Below are 17,500 nucleotides of genomic sequence, written 5' to 3' on the forward strand. Positions count from 1 at the left end.
GCTGAGACTGATAACATGATCAGGGATAAATCATTTTTTCCATGCACAACCTTGCCTTAAAACAGAGTCTCTTACGTAAACCGAAACAGACTTTAGAAAAAAATGATAACTCTGTTTGACTGCTGAGTTGAGTAGATCGCATGCAAGGGCCATGCCATCGACTCCCACATCGGCCACTTCCACCAGGCTCTCCCATGACATTGACTTGGTTCGCTGCCAAGGACACCACAGTGTAAAGTCTGCTGGCAAGGGTCGCTTTGCACCCAAGCCTGGGTCGACCAAGTGCAAAAAGGACTGCGGGCGTATTCATCAACCTCACCAATGCTCTGCCTTTCGGAAATGCTGCAGGAACTGTAATAAGCAGAACCATTTTGCAGAGGTCTGCCGACAATCCAAGCGTGTTCATGCATTGGCGACGAGCATGGCATCAACTGAACTGCCATCTCTTAGTGACTTGTGCATCGATGGCGTGTCTACACTGCTGTTAGGAAACATGCAGGTCACGAAGCCAGACATCTCTTGGTTTGCAAACATCAACATCAATGGCCATAGGGTAAAGATAAAGGTTGACTGGAGCACAGGTATCAATACTCCCTCGCAGAATATTCAATGACATGGAAAAGCCAGTCAAGACTATTAACTCAACAATCCTATTGAAAAGCTACAGTGGGGGCACCATCCCTCATTATGGAGTGGCAAAGCATTGCTGGGTCGTCAACGGGGCGCTTCGACTTCTATGTGGTCGACACCAAAGCACCTTCTATTCTCAGTCTTCACGAGTCGACATGCCTGGTTCTTATCCAAAAGGGCCCCAACAGTCGCTTGCTATCTGTCGAGGCTGTGACATCAGTGGCTTCATCACAGCCAGACTTTACACTGGACAAAGGCAAGGCTGATTATGCAGATTTGTTCACTGGTCTGGGGAAGTTCGACACACCATCCCACATTGAATTGGATCCGTCCATTCAGCCAGTCATCGAGCCACCTCATCGTGTCTCTCTCAGCCTACATGAGCACTTGAAGGCCAAACTGCTTGACATGGAGGCACAGGGTATAATTTCCAAGGTGGATGGACCAACGGACTGGGTGCCTAATCTTGTCGTCATCGAGAAGAAAGATAAGTCATTGCGTTTGCGTCTCGACCCCAGGAATCTCAACAAGGCTATTAAGCGTGAGCACCACCCCATCCCAAAAACAGATGAAGTCATGGGTCAGCTCGCCGGAAAGAAGGTCTTCAATATTTTTGACCAAAAGGATTCTTTCTGGCAGGTTCAATTAGATCAAGAGAGCACCCTCAAGTGCACTTTTAATTCTCTTCTGGGGCGTCGTCGTTATAACCGTCTACCGTTCGGTGTGATGTCAGCCAGTGAAGTTCTCCAAGAGAAGAAAGCAGTAAAAAGGGGTTTAGTTTAAAAGCAGTTTTAGACAAACATTGTGAGGGGAGACGACATGCTATATAAACGTTTATCGATACATATTCCAATTGCAGTATATTTTGCCACACATTTATGCTAAAACATGAATTAAGGGACATAACTAATCTAATATAGATTAGATAAGCTAATAGCCCAGAATTATTGGTGACATTGTTAGCCCCGAGAAGTTATTTCCATAATAATATATTATTTATAATAATAAGGTATTTATATTTATAAGTTTTAGATATTTATAAGGAGAAGAAGAAGAAGAAGATATTTATAAGTTTTAGGGTAAATCCAATATGGCTGCCAAAACATGTGACCAATGACATCATATGTGTGAACCTTTTGTTCCTCACGGATAGGCAGTCAGAGGTGTAAAGTTTTGCCTCGATCTGTTCAGCCACTTCAGAGAAGAAAATTTTTGAAGGTGTTTTTTTTTTCAAACAATATGCTTGCCAAATCACGTGACCGATGATGCCATGCAATATTTTTTCTGTGGACCATTTTATCTCTAGATGATCCTCAAAAATTTTCATACTGATCGGATGTGGCATTCTACATATGCAATTATGACTTCATAACGAGGGCACCGATGACGTCATGAAAAAAAAAATCACCCTCGTTCCACGTGAGGAGTACTTGCTGTGCACCAAGTTTCATTTTTTTTTTTCCTTGGTGTGGTTTCAGAGATAGAGGTCCAGTTTTTTTTCCGTTTTTCCAACATGGCTGCCACACCAAGTGACCTATGACGTCATAATTATCATTAAAACATTGTACATGATTAGCCGCTCCAATGGTGAAAATTTCATCTCAATCCGACAAGCGGTTGCAGAGAAAAACACGAAAGTTCTGTGCAGACAAACAAACAAACGGATCCAAATGCAATTTTATTCTCTCCGAATCCTTCAGCGAGGGTAATAAAAACGTCATAGGTCAGAGTCAGGTGTCCGACGAAAGCGGGTTTGCATCAAAGTGGGATGTCTTGGTACCCGGTCATCACTACCGGCAGTTATAAAATGGCAGTTCTCGTTATATCTATTCTCAATTACATGACACCACACAAAATACATGACATAAAACTACACAAACATCGCACAAAACAAGTCCTGGCTGGCATGGGTCTGCAATCTCTGATTGCTCATTTTCTTGTCTGATTTGTAATAAGGTGCTGATAATTCAACGATGCATTCCCAAGAAATCTGAAACAGAAAAGAAAAACTTACTGGTAATGAGCTCGGGGGGAGAAAGAAGTAGGTTAATCAAAATATCACTACAAGCTGTCATTATCGTGCTGCCCATGCAGGACACTCCATCATTGCATGTCACATTTTTCAAGGTGGTGTTCAGTTGGCTGTTCCATTTGCATCAATGCAAACTGGTCTCTGGGGGTTCTTTGACTTTGGTTATTCCATCACCTTCAAAACTCAGTCTGATTTGCATTCACATGAAGGGGGTGAAAAAAAAATTTATGAAATGAAAAAAAAACACTTCCATATGAATGAAAAACAAAATTCTGACCACTTCGATACAGATGCATTGAATAATTAAAAAAAAAAAAAATTGGAAAATTCTGTGTGGCCAAGACAACATTGGATGACACAAGTAGGAGTGTTTTGTTGCCCTCCCCCTTCCCGTGCACTCCACCACCTATGCCTTTGCTGCCAAGTAACAGACCTTTTGCACAATGCCCACACAAAGATGCAACACCAACGATTACTACAAGGAGAAATGTCCGTCCACTCGCGTGTCACACTTCATTCCAAAGGGTTCCTGCTGTCATAGAGTAATGAAGTAATAAAAATAGGACCAAAGGTCCAGAAGCTCACCTGGATCAGGAGCAACAGTCAATGACATCATAAAATATTGAAATTTTAAAAATCATAAAAACATAAATAAACCAATGTCACCCGCAGGGTGACCCATATCTTGCCAAAAGGTGACCACGTGTGACTTCTTTAAGGTCACACCGAGGTGAACAGAGCTGCTATCCACCAGGAGCGACTCCTTGAGGAATATCTGCCTACGAGAGATTCCGATGAGAATCGTTCTACAGAGTAACCATGAAAAATATGCTTTTGCCTCATAAAGTCACCAAATGACGTCATAATGTTTCAAGCTTGACATATCTAGAAAGCACTCATCGAGGTGTTCAATTTGAGGTACTACACGATATGGTTCCTAAAACTTGAAAATTTGACCTTGGGGTCAAACATGTTTGACCTTAGGCGCTAACCATGAAGGTCAAGGCCAATCGCCACCAAAAATTAATCATCTGAATGCCAGACCATGAACTATATTCCCATGAAGTTTGAAGACGATCCGATCAAAATTACTCAAAAAATAAGGGTTTCGTCGACTCCCCTGATTTGCGACAAAGTGACCTTGACCTTCAAAATTTTGTGCACTGAAAAGGACCTCTATAGGCCTCTGATATGCGAAGTTACAAAAATTTCCGATGAAAACTGTGCTCTGCAGAATTTTTTATACGTGATTACAGACAAACAAAAAAAAAAAAAACATACAAGCTGACTAACATATCTTGCTAAACTTCATTTTGGCAAGATAAAAAACATACAAGCTGACTAACATATCTTGCTAAACTTCATTTTGGCAAGATAAAAAACATACAAGCTGACTAACATATCTTGCAAAAACTAAGTTTTGGCAAGATAAATATTGAGAAAACCCAGAAGCAGTGGGGGAAAGAGAGTGGCATCTATGTGTGGGAGAATGGCATGCCCAGCCTGTGGCTCACCCAGATGGCAGAGCACTGGTACAGTTCACCAGAGGACCTGTATTCAATTCCTGCTCCGGGCATGTAATTTTCCCACATGTACATATGATATTGAAATTTTGTTCATGCACAGAATCTGGTTAAGTGATTGGTTGAATGGAAGCCCTCTCAATATGGATTACAGCAATCCATGTTTCCAGGTCATTTCTTTGGCTGAGGGCATGGCTGTACTGTTGATGCAATACCGCCCCCCCCCCCCCATAGGTTCGGGAAGGATTTTTTGGAGTTTTCGGCCTCATTTCAACTCGATAATGAGCGCAGATTTTGATGCGGTCAATACACCTTTGTTGAGCATCAGATATGAAGCCTGTGGCCAGGTTTCATTAAAATTGTGTGTTTGATTCAAGCGATAATGACTGAAGTGTTTACAGACCTACTGACTTAGCTGCGGACATTGCTCGATCACATAAGCTCACCGTACTAAAATCCAAGTGAGCTAAAAATTCTAGGCCTAGTTGTTGGAAAGCTCAGAGTCCATTTTCTTGGTTGGAAAGCTAATAGTCGACTTATTTGCAAAAACTATTTGTATCTGTCTTTCAGTATTGAAGAAGAAGAAGCAGGACCTCGAGCATTAATGTCATGGTTCTAGTGGCAGCAGTTATTGTAGAACAGAAGGAACCCTTTATAAGGGCATGGAAGGAACATACAAACATACATATATATATATATATATATATATATATATATATATATATATATATATATATATATACATATACATACATATACATACATACATATACATACATACATACATACATACATGTATATATATATATATATATATATATATATATATATATATATATATATATATATATATATATATATATATATATATATATATATACATATATATATATATATATATATATATATATATATATATATATATACACATACACATACACATATACATATATACATATATACATATATACATATACACATATACACATATACACATATACACATATATATATAGTAATACTTCTCAAAGCAATAGAAAACTCGAGGCACTTGGTAGAGCACATACCTCCACCAGGTGAACAGCTTACGTTTTGTACCCCACCGATAGGCCGGTTCTGGATCCGGACCTGTTCAAACCAAAATCGAATTGGCATATTCTCGTCATCTAACCAACACATCCACTTTGTTTCGTCCAAATCCATTCACAACTTTTTGAGATATGTTATATATCGTTTTTGGCCCAATCTCTTAATGGTGATGAATCACTTAAACAAACAAAAATAAAATTAAAAAAAAAAAAAAAAAAAAAAAAAAAAAAAAAAAAAAACTTATCGTATCCGGATCTAGATCTTCACCAAAATCTAACCAATTCTTCCTCATCACATACCCAGCCTACCTAGCAGGTTTTGTCCGAATCCGTCCACAACGTTTTGAGATATCCTGTTCATAGAAAAAAAAAAAAAGACAGAACAACAAACAGGGGTGAAAACATAACTTCCACCCACCTTCAGTGGTGGAGGTACATGCTGTATATAAAAGTACACAGGAGCACACAAACAACAAAAATAACCACAGCCATCACGAGAGCATCAACAACAACTGCATGTTATAAAAGATCCTTGTTAACCTCCGCCATCGAAGATGGACGGAGGTTACTGTTTTCACCCTTTGTTTGTTTGTTTGTGAACAGTATTACGGAAAAACTCCTGGACGGATTTCGACGAAACTTGATGGGGGATTAGGTATGGTCCAAGGATCATGCCATTAGATTTTGGACTTGGTCCAAAGTCCAATATGGCCGCTATGGCGGCCATTTTGAAAAAATATTTGAATTTTTGTTTTTGCATTTCCACATGTTTTAAGTGATTTCCAATCAAAAAAAAAAAATTGTTCGAGAAAAAAAAAAAAAATTTGCACATTTTTTTTCAAAAAAAAATCGATTTTTTTTTTTGGCGTTTCTACATGCGCGTCGATCTAGTTTAGTTTATTCAATCGTGGTTCAGTAGAGTCTGATCCGTTTTGACCTACAATGAATAGGATATCAGGTTCACTTAAGTGACCCAGCAGTATTGGCAGCGGAGGTTTTGCACTCTACCAAGTGTTCCCCCTCAAGTTCCTCATGTTTCACTTAATTTTATATCCACATTGACGGTCACAAATAGACATGCATATGTTGTGAAGTCCAACATGCTGTCTTTTAATTAAACTTGTCAGGTAAGCGATGGGTACGCATGCCGAGAAATGACTATTTGTTTATATCTCGATATAGAAGCTATTAAAAATATCACTGGCACCCTATAAGTGAACCAGCAACCCTGAACCCCAACAACCCCCACATCCCTTTCTTAAATGCAACGTTTATAAAATTTAGTGCCAGTGAATCTATACTATAAAAGGAGCTGTGTGTGTGTGAGTTCTAGACCCCTTGACACCCCAAAGATACCTGAATACCCTCAGACAGTTTAGAACCTGAAGGCCCCTAATACCCTCGAGACCCCTAAATACTCTTTAGACCCATAAGACCCTTTAAGACCACTGAAATCCTTTAGACCCTTTATAACCCGAAGATACTTTAGGCCCCTATGGCCCTTGAAGAGCCTGAAGACCCTTTATAAACCTAAGACCCTTCATGACCACTATGGCCATTAAGACTCTTTAAGACTCTTCAAGATGCTTTAGACCCCTAAAACTGTTTAAGACCCTTTATAACCTGAAAACCTTTTAGACCACCTCAAGCACTTGAACACCTCTAAAACCCTTTAAGACCCATAGCACCCTTGAGACCCATTATAATCCTTACACCATTTAAGACAATCAAGACTCCTAATACCCTTTAAAAGCCCCAAAGACCCTTATGACCCCCAACACCCCTTAGACCGACGAAAACCTAAGATCCTTTATAACCATAAACCCTTTAAAACCCGTACAACCCTCAAAAAACCTTAATACCCCGAAGACCCTAGAATAGATATAATACAATAAGACCCCTAAGACTCTTAAGACCTTTTAAATACCTGAATACCCCTTAGGACCCTAAGACCCTGTAGATCCTATAGACCCCAAGAGAACCCTTAGACCCCCCCCCCAAAAAACCTTCTTTCAGAGTGCATTTTGCAATAACACTTGAGGATCACCAGCCATAATCAAAAGCACCCCCCCCCTCCCCTGTCCCGGAATAGAGAAAAAAACCCACGCGGAATGGAGTAAAGTCCCACGCGGAATGGAGAAACGTCCCACGCGGAATGGAGAAACGTCCCACGCGGAATGGAGAAACGTCCCACGCGGAATGGAGAAACGTCCCACGCGGAATGGAGAAACGTCCCACGCGGAATGGAGAAACGTCCCACGCGGAATGGAGAAACGTCCCACGCGGAATGGAGAAACGTCCCACGCGGAATGGAGAAAAGCCCCACGCGGAATGGAGAAAAGCCCCACGCGGAATGGAGAAAAGTCCCACGCGGAATGGAGAAAAGTCCCACGCGGAATGGAGAAAAGTCCCACGCGGAATGGAGAAAAGTCCCACGCGGAATGGAGAAAAGTCCCACGCTGGAATGGAGAAAAGTCCCACGCGGAATGGAGAAAAGTCCCACGCGGAATGGAGAAAAGTCCCACGCGGAATGGAGAAAAGTCCCACGCGGAATGGAGAAAAGTCCCACGCGGAATGGAGAAAAGTCCCACGCGGAATGGAGAAAAGTCCCACGCGGAATGGAGAAAAGTCCCACGCGGAATGGAGAAAAGTCCCACGCGGAATGGAGAAAAGTCCCACGCGGAATGGAGAAAAGTCCCACGCGGAATGGAGAAAAGTCCCACGCGGAATGGAGAAAAGTCCCACGCGGAATGGAGAAAAGTCCCACGCGGAATGGAGAAAAGTCCCACGCGGAATGGAGAGAGAGAAAGTCCCACGCGGAATGGAGAAAAGTCCCACGCGGAATGGAGAAAAGTCCCACGCGGAATGGAGAAAAGTCCCACGCGGAATGGAGAAAAGTCCCACGCGGAATGGAGAAAAGTCCCACGCGGAATGGAGAAAAGTCCCACGCGGAATGGAGAAAAGTCCCACGCGGAATGGAGAAAAGTCCCACGCGGAATGGAGAAAAGTCCTACGCGGAATGGAGAAAAGTCCCACGCGGAATGGAGAAAAGTCCCACGTGAAATAGAGAAAAGTCCCACGTGATGAAGAAAACGTCCCAGGTGGAATAGAAAACGTCCCACAGGGCAAAGAGAAAATGTGTCCATGACAACAATTTCATGGCATTGCAATCAAATGGGATATTTTTCTGACTTTACTATTGCCAAACCTCATGTCTATACTATAAAGGAGCCGTGGGTCCATCGCCTGTCTGTCCGTGTGAGCGCACATGCGAGTTCCACCCATTGGTTCGACAGTTCGTCGGACTCCACCCACAATTTCTAAACTACGACTGTCAATTTAGGAACCCTTTTGAAGTTACCCTTTAGAACCATTTAGAATTACCTTTTCTCTCAAGCAGAGCTTAAACTGCAGGAGTTATGCAAGTTTTCTCATATTTCCGACTATTTTCTCTTAAAATTGTGACGGGTTTCTATGAAGTCGATGATAGCATGATAGGGGAGCAGAAAGCGTTACATATTCCGCCGTTTCGACATGGGAAGGCTCATTTGCTTTTATGAGCAGGAGAAGGGTGAGGGGTTGGAGAAATTTGGGTTGGGGATGGTATCAATGCCTAAGGGTTTGGGAGGAGCAAAGAAGGGACAGAGTTGGGAGGGGGGCTGCGGCCTTTTTGTTGAGTTGTCAGAATTGCACGTGTGAGTTTCCTCACAGGTGTCACTGTCAGCAGAGGGTGGGGGGGGCAGGAATCAGGGGGGGCGGGGGTGAGGGTGATGTGCTTGTCTGTGACAAAGCAAACCGAGCTGAATAATTTGGGTACCTGAGACACCATCCAGACCAGATTTAGATGTAACTGATGCATCATTCACTTGGCCAACAACAGACACGATGGTCTATGGGCTGCCATCAGACCTACTGGAAGGACACTTTGTCTCACCTACAATGCATAAGCGTGACAATGTCAGATGCCCAGCATAGTCTGTGTTCTGTGTGCAAACAGCTCATGTCTGCAGTGATGTCAATCATTGTGCTTATGTCGTAGTATCCGTAGTAATAGATGCAGAGTAGTGCGAGACGTCTTCGTATTCATCATGAATTAGTCACATTTTTCCCAAATCAAGGGAAGTCAGTTTACATCCTGAGCTTTGATTACTTACTATTTCAAAACATCAAGAAAGTGTATGTCAAAATGAAATCTGTTTTTATACCTGAGAATTTGATTAAAGCAAACTTATCCTGCTATTCTAACATCCACATTGCCTTTGTCACTTTTTCATATTACATCATAAGTTGAGTCATTTCAGTGAGTCTTGAGTTGAGTTGACTCGAGCAATGAGTCAAACGGGAATGAATAAATGATTTCATCAAGTGTCCTGATGAAAATGTCACAAGATGACACTCTCCACAAGTAGGAGTAAATCGAGTTAACTTTGTGGGATATTTCCTGGTGAAACATTCATACACACCGTAAGAATTGATTATCTGGATGCTTGAAAGCATTTTATACAAAAGTGCACAGTGGAAGAAATGTTCATATCATGGTGACTCATGATAACTTTGCATCAAAAAAAAGAAATATTTTGTCAAGTTTTTAGTGCCTGGCTGCAATCCTCAAATACAACTTCAAAGTGGGTTCAAAACATCACATTGTTGACCCCCCCCCCCAATCATGGAAATGTGATGTCAAAGTTCAGTTTTATTAATGACTTACTGTTACAATGTGGGTCAACAAATTCCAGTGACTCGAAATGACAAAGTCTCTATTCTTAACTGAGACCTCAAGCATGAGTTCCTTCAAAAAGCCAAAAACTGCGACTTAGCTCTGGATTTCCAAATCAAGCTCTATTCCAAGTACAATTGAATATTCATCCATGAATAAGCAATCTTATAAAATCTTTAAATGCTGTGCTCATCAGATGCAAACACTTAACGTCTCTTATGATTTAGGCTAATTTAATTGTTACAATTTGATGCTGCAACAGTGATAAACTAGATATTTGTGATCACAAAGCAATCGCTAAGGGTAAGCCTCCACTGGCATCCATCAACCAATGATGGCAATTTTCTTTTCAGACCGCCACATGACCTTGATCTTCAACATTTAGGAATAGAGTGTAAATTAAATAAATGTGTCACCATCTGCACTCCATCCATGAAAATCCGAGGAAAATTAACTAATTTATGATCAACAAGGCAGTTTTTGTTACTTCGGTCACAATCCGAAAAAGGTATGTCAAGGACACTAATCAAATATCAGGTGCACAACTTCGGTGCAGGTGAACTATTATGATGTAAGAACATCCTGGAAGGCCACGCGATCTTTGAGATTCCACATTGGCCAAAAAGAGTGATGACAAAAAAAAACGGTTGTTTTCAGACGGATATTTGACCTTGACATTCAACCCAATGGCGTGTGATGTAAATTAAGCTTAAATGCGGCTTGTTCAAGGCTATCTAGCAAGGACAATTTCGGTCTGATCAGACAAATCTTAGTCGGGTTTTTGTGATACATGTCAAAACGAGAAGGACACTCGGCAGAGCGCATACCTCCGCCACGCAATTCCTGACCCAGAAGAACATATCGGGCCCAATATATTTTTGAAATATCATGCTATATATCGTTTTTGGCCCGATCTCTCAATGGTGAAGAATTACTTGAAAAATTAAATAATTCTCGTATCCAGATCTCATTTCAGATCTTCACCAAAATCGAACTGATTCGTCCTTGTTAGACAATAAACCTGTCCACAAAGTTTCATCTGAATCCGTCCACAACTTTTTGACACATCGAGCTATATATTAGTTTCGCCCGATCTCTCGATAGTAAAGAATGTCTTAAAAAATTATGAGATTCCGATCCAGATTCGGACTATGTGAGATGCTCTCTTCTGGGAGCGGCAGACATGGCTCTGCATCGTGACGGTGACGTCACGGCGTTCGGCTTCGGACGGAGAACACGTTTCACAACTATATATACATGGCACAGCATCAGAACTGATTTTCTTGCTAATCAAACACAGGGTCAGACAGCTTATGGGAATGCATTACCATTGAGATATCATGCCCTCTCAAGCAGTAAAAAAAAAAAAAGCCTTTTCAATACATCGGTCAAAGCTTGGATCAGGACGCAGCATAACAAAGTTCCAGCAGGAGAAAGTGGAAAAACCAACAGCAGGGCGAAGGGAGAAAGCAGACAGAGATTGCCAACCAAGGGATTCAGGTAACGATGGGATTCAGGTAACGATGAGGGGTAAGGCAGAACACAAAGGGTGGACAATATGGATAAATAATAAAAATTGTGTTTGAGCAGTTTATGATTTTTGTCAAGGTCTTAAGGGGAGTGAAGAGGCTGCTGCCTGTCTGTCAGAAGGATGAGAGATGTCACGACAGAGAGTGGAGTCATCAGCAGAGATGAAGAGGATTTTCCAGAGTCAGTGAGATCATTAATGAAGATTAGGAATAATATGGGGCCTAGAACACTGCCTTGGGGTACTCCAGCCTTGACAGGGAGAGGAGAAGAAAGGGATCCCTTGACAGCCACGCGTTGTCCACGAGAGGGGAGGAAGGCAGTAATCCAATATTGGAGTTGGCGTTGGATTAATAATCTCGAGATAACTCAAGATATGTCTAGAGAGATGAACCTGATCTCACATTTGATATTGAGGGCCTCTACCATTGTTGGGAGAGTAGAAGCAGCATGTCCAAGGTGGAGTGAATAGGTCTGAATCTGCATTGATGGTCTGAGATGAGGCTGTTGGAGAAAAGGAATGATGTTATGTCAACTGGACTTCCGGTTCTGGGTTTGCAGCAACGGCAGGTTCTCTCAGGGGTCTCTGCCAACTTTTTCAAAGTTAAGTTTCCGGTTGTTATACGTGACGTTTTAACTGTTTATTTTTTCACCAACATGTACATGTTTCTGTGTGTTCCGAGCTCAGTTTTGTTTCAAAAATCATGCTATTTTGTGAGTTTTCGTCAACCTTGTCTTAAAGGGTTCCTTGAGGCCTACCCATCCTTCCCCTCTTGATGTACGATCATTTTTATTCTCTCCCTATTACCTTCAATTCCTATTTTCCCCACTTTCCCAATGCCCCCCCCATCCCTCCCAACTAAACACTGTTTCGTGGCTTAAATTCAAAAGATAAAAAAAAAAAACTTTCTCCCTGCATACCCACGAGTCCCAATGCTTCTCCTTCTTCTTCTTCCTCCTCCTCCTGCCGGCACGCCATCTTTCTTCTACCTGAGCTGACCCTCTATCACCATTACCTTCACAATTTATTCCTTCAACCTTCCATTCCCGAATCTTAACTAATCTTCAAAAATCCATCAAAAAATAATAATCTTCCTTGTATCGATCTTCCTTGTATACACCTCCTGTAACCACGTGTCTCTCTTCACTCTTCCTGGTACTTTTCAACGACCCAGCAGCTTCACTCTGCGTTTACTGTTCCAAATTCACCATACACCTCCACAATTTTACTTCAACCTTCCCTTTTCCGAATGTTACGCAATCCTTATTTAAAATAAATGAATAAATAAATTCCCTTTTGACGACACACCTCCCTTAGCCACATGCTTCCCCCGTAACCACGTGATCCGTTTCCACCCTCTGCGTTTACAGATCCAAATTCACCATTCACCTCACAATTTTTCTACAACCTTTCCATGACCAAATCTGATGAAAACTCCCTCAAAAAATAATAATAATATTAATAATAATAACAATAAATATGATCTCTTGTAATACTTCATCTTCCTCTTTCACACGTGTGGTTCTCATTACTGTACCATAATGCACTACTCTTGTCCTATTTCAACAGACTGCTCTCAATTCAACCTTTCCTTCATACCTTGCCTTAAAAGTCCAACTGTTACGGTGTTTCTTCTCTTCATTCTCTCAATTAGTCTTTATTGCATCCATCAAGAAATGTCCTTAATCGCATCTCTGATCTAAAAATGTTAAAAACTTCAGGTTGCTCTGAATTCACTTTCCATCAACCATTTGTTTTTTTCCAACTTCAGTGCCAACTCACCCTCCCTCTCAAAGCAACCATCACACTCTTCTCCCTCCAAGCTTCCCTCTCACCTCTCTTAAAAACTCCCCCCTCTTCTCTCATTCACCCCTCACCCTTCTCAAAGTTGCCCCCCCCTCACATCCACAAAGCTGCTACGCTACGGCTTCCCCTCCACTCCCACCTCATGTTTATATGTGAACTGTACCATCCACCAAACAGTGATGACTCCACTTACACCTCACTATCCGAAAAAATGGACCAACTTCTATCTTCTCATCCGAACTCTCTCTTTTTCATATGTGGTGACTTCCACTGTCATCATGCCAGTTGGCTAGGTGCGGGTGCCTCTTTCACCTGTCATGGCACTTCAGCGAAATATTTCTGCGACTCATTGGGACTGACTCAATCGGTCAATTTCCCGACCCGGATCTTAACCAATGGTACTCTATCTCTTCTGGATCTGATTTTGACAAATTTCCCTGAAAATATCTGCTGTTTTTCCTCACTCCAATCAGTGCTTCTGACCACGTGCTTGTCAAAGTGGACATCTCTCTGGCTATTATCAGAGAACCACCTCAGTGCCATCGAGTCTGGCATTTCACTCAGGCTGACTGGCAGGGTCTCCAAGCAGCCATAAAACTTCTAGACTTGTCTCCCATCGCTACTTTTTCCAACATCAACTCATCCTGGGAATTCTTTCAAAGAAACTTGCTCTCCCTCATGCACAGATTTATCCCCTCTCGTCTTCAGTTGTCCTACCCTTCCTCCCGCCCTTGGTTCGCTGAAACTTGTGGTGAGGCAGTTGTCCTGAAACAACTTGCCTTTGCCTCATGAAAAGCAAACCCAACTGAGGGTAATCTCAGTTCCTTCCATAAAGCTCGGAACAAGTGTGTATCTACCCTCAGGAGAGCCAGAAAACAACATATTTCTAAGCTCAAGTCTGAACTCTCAAACCTCTCTCCCTCCTCCAAATCCTGGTGGCGTCTAATCAAATCTGTTTCTGGTGTATGTTCCCCCTCGATCCCCTCCCTTACCTCAAATGGCCGCACTGCTGATACCGCACGTGAAAAGGTTGAATGCCTAAACTCGGTGTTTGCATCGAAATCTTGTGTCCGAAACCCATCGCTTTCTGTACCCACCTTACCCAGTCACACCCAACTGTCCCTCAACTCCATGTCCTTTTCTCCTGACAAGGTGGAGAGCTTGCTTTCAAACCTTGACTCAGATTCTGCAACCAGTCCAGATGGCATCAGCCCACGTGTCCTCAAAGTCTGCTCATCTGCTCTTGCTCAACCTCTCTCTGTTCTATTCACCCACTAATTTGCTCAAGGTCATCTGTCATCGACTTGGAAATCAGCAAACATTACTGCCCTGCATAAAAAGGGTGCAAAAACAGATCCCTGCAACTCCAGACCAATCAGTCTTCTCACAATCAGCGAGGTTATGGAATCCATCATCGCTTCAGACATTAAATCCTTCCTCTTCTCCAATGGCTTGATTTCCGATCATCAATTTGGTTTCACACCAGGTCACTCTATCCTTGACATGCTGCTCCTGCTTTTCCAACAATGTATGGAGGTCATCAATGCCAGACATGAGATCAGAGCCATCTCCCGAGACATATCGCATGCTTTCGACACGGTCTAGCACCCTGCCCTGCTCACCAAACTCTCTTCCTATGGTATCCAAGGCAATCTCAACTCATGGCTTGCAGACTTCCTCTCCTGTCACAGCCAATGTGTGGCCCCAAATGGAGTTCTTTCATCCCCTCTTCCTGTCCAGGCTGGAGTTCCTCAAGGTAGCGTTCTGGGCCCTGTTCTTTTTCTGGTTTTCATCAATGATCTCTCCGACTCTCTGGAAAATCCTCTTTATCTCTTTGCTGATGACTCCACCCTCTGCCGTACCATCGGTCATCCCTCAGACCAGCAAGCAGCAGCTTCTTCACTCTCTGTAGATCTGGAAAAAAATCACAAACTGGTCCAACACATGGAACATGTCTTTCAATCCAGACAAAATCTCACACTCTCACTCTGTCTCTCCGAAAGGACCACTTGGAAACCCCTCCCCCCCCATCTACTTTCTCAACAATCCTCTGGAAGAAGTCCTTTCTTTCAAGCTTCTGGGTCTATCAGCCATGATGTTTCCTGGGAAAGCCACATTTCAAACCTCGCCTCCAAAGCCAGTCGCCAACTGGGAATCCTCCGTCGTGCAAAGTCCTTCCTCGGCCCTCCTGAGCTCCTGACCACTTACAAAGCTTTTGTCCACAGCATGATGGAGTACTGCTCTCCCCTTTCTCGGCTTCACGCTGTGGAAACCAAGGCATTGCAGTTCATTGGTATCTCCTGTGATGAGGCTGAGTCTCTGGGCCTCACTCTCACACCGCAGGCAGGTCGGTGGTCCTTGTGTCTTATACCATCTCCTTTCCAGTATCGCCCCCCCCCTGCTCTGTCTGCGATTTTTCCCCACAATATTTCCACAGGGCGCTTAAGGTTCGCCAACACCCCCCCTTCTGGTAAAACTCCCAAAATCACGAATCACTGCTCACCTTCACTCGTTCATTCCTCTTTTTTCCCCACCTTTGGAATAAACTCCCACACTCTCTTCAATCCCATTCTTCCCCCCAGGCCTTCGAAACAGCTGTTCAACACCACCTATCATCCCCCATCCAAATTCTCAATCTTTACTACCCCTTTAATCCACCTCCTTCAAATTCCCTGCTTTCCTTCCTGAAAGTCCCTGTAATGTCCACCTTGTATACCGCATGTTCCCCACCCCATCCCTCTCCCTTCCACAGATCTCCTAATGTCACTATTCCCCAGTTTTGTCCTTCCCACTCCCGACCCTCTTGTCTCGTGCCCCCCCTCCCCTTGATGTGCATTGCGTGTTAGCTCTCATACGAGCCTCAACAAGGTATACAAAAAAAAAAAAACTGCGATGATGGATTTCATGACCTTGCTGATTATTGGAAGTAAACGGATCTGTCTGTAGTTCAGGGGATCTGTTTTTGCACCTTTTCTATGGAATGCTGCGATGATGGCTGATTTCTAAGCAGATTGAAGATGACCCAGGGCAAACAGGGTGAAAAGGGCAAAAAGATGAAGCGCAAGAGGAGCAGAGCAGGTTTTGAGGACACGTGAGCAGATGTTGTCCGGTCCAGTTAGAGTCGAGTGTTGTCAGAAATTTTCCTCCTTTTCAGGTGCAATTGGGTACGAATGGGAAGGATGGGTAAAGAGAGGCAGTGGTTTGGGACAAAAGATTTTGAAGCAAATGCAGAATTGAGGCATTTCGCCTTCTCGTGAGTGGACTCAGCTGTGGTACCATTTGAAGTGAGGGAAGAGATGGAAGGGGAGCATTCACCAGAGACTGACTTGACAAGGTGCCACCAGGTTTTAGAGGAGGGACACAAGTTTGAAAATTCATTTTTGAGATTGGACAGATGTTGTTTTCTGGCACTTCTGAGGGTAGACACACTTGTTGCAGGCTTTGTGGAATGATCTGAGGTTGCCTTTGGTCAGATTTGCCTTCAAGGAGTAAAATGCAAATTGTTTCAAAGCAGCAGCCTCACCACAGGATTCAGAGAACCAAGAGCAGGAGGATGGGTAAGATAATTGAAGATGAAATGGGATGAATCTGTGCATAAGAGAGTAAGTTTTTGTGGAAGAATTCCCAAGCTGAATTAATATACGATAAGCAGCAGTAGATATAAGAGACCAGCCCTAAAGTGTAAAAACAAACAAACAAACAAACAAACAAAAAACAACAACACGAAAACACGAATGTAGAAGCAGATCACACTTTATGACCCATGAATATGTGGGGACCACGAATTTTGGGGTCCGACGATAGAGCACAATATTTGAAAAAGATATTGACAGATTTGGCAGAAACTTGGTGAACAGGTTGGGTAGGTAACAAGAACAAGCTGATTAGATTTTGGTTAAGGTCCAAATCTATATCCGGCCTATTAGTGAAATACAAAAAAAAAAATCTAGATCCGGCCTATTCTGAAATTTGCCTTGTAGAGAGACCTCTCACTTTTCGCTCTCATAACTTACTTTCTCAAAGTTAACAAAAATAATTTGTCCTCAAAAGTCAAAACCTTTTCACCTCATTTCATATTTATACTGTCCTTATCCAGGGCAGGATTATTATCTTAGATCATTACTATTACTTACTTCCATAAAAGACACAGGTGTTGAACATTTTCCAGCTTATTTTC

General features: G+C 42.6%; 1 protein-coding gene across 1 annotated transcript in view; it reads right to left on the reverse strand.

Moving 5' to 3' along the window:
• LOC147023629 (unconventional myosin-XVI-like) overlaps nt 1-17,500 on the reverse strand; it is a 113,128-nt gene that overhangs the window by 61,065 nt on the left and 34,563 nt on the right. The window lies entirely within an intron of this gene.

The sequence above is a fragment of the Eptatretus burgeri genome, chromosome 7 (genome assembly GCF_056783735.1).
Source record: "Eptatretus burgeri isolate ZD-2024b chromosome 7, Ebu_testis_v1, whole genome shotgun sequence".
NCBI lineage: Eukaryota > Metazoa > Chordata > Myxini > Myxiniformes > Myxinidae > Eptatretus > Eptatretus burgeri.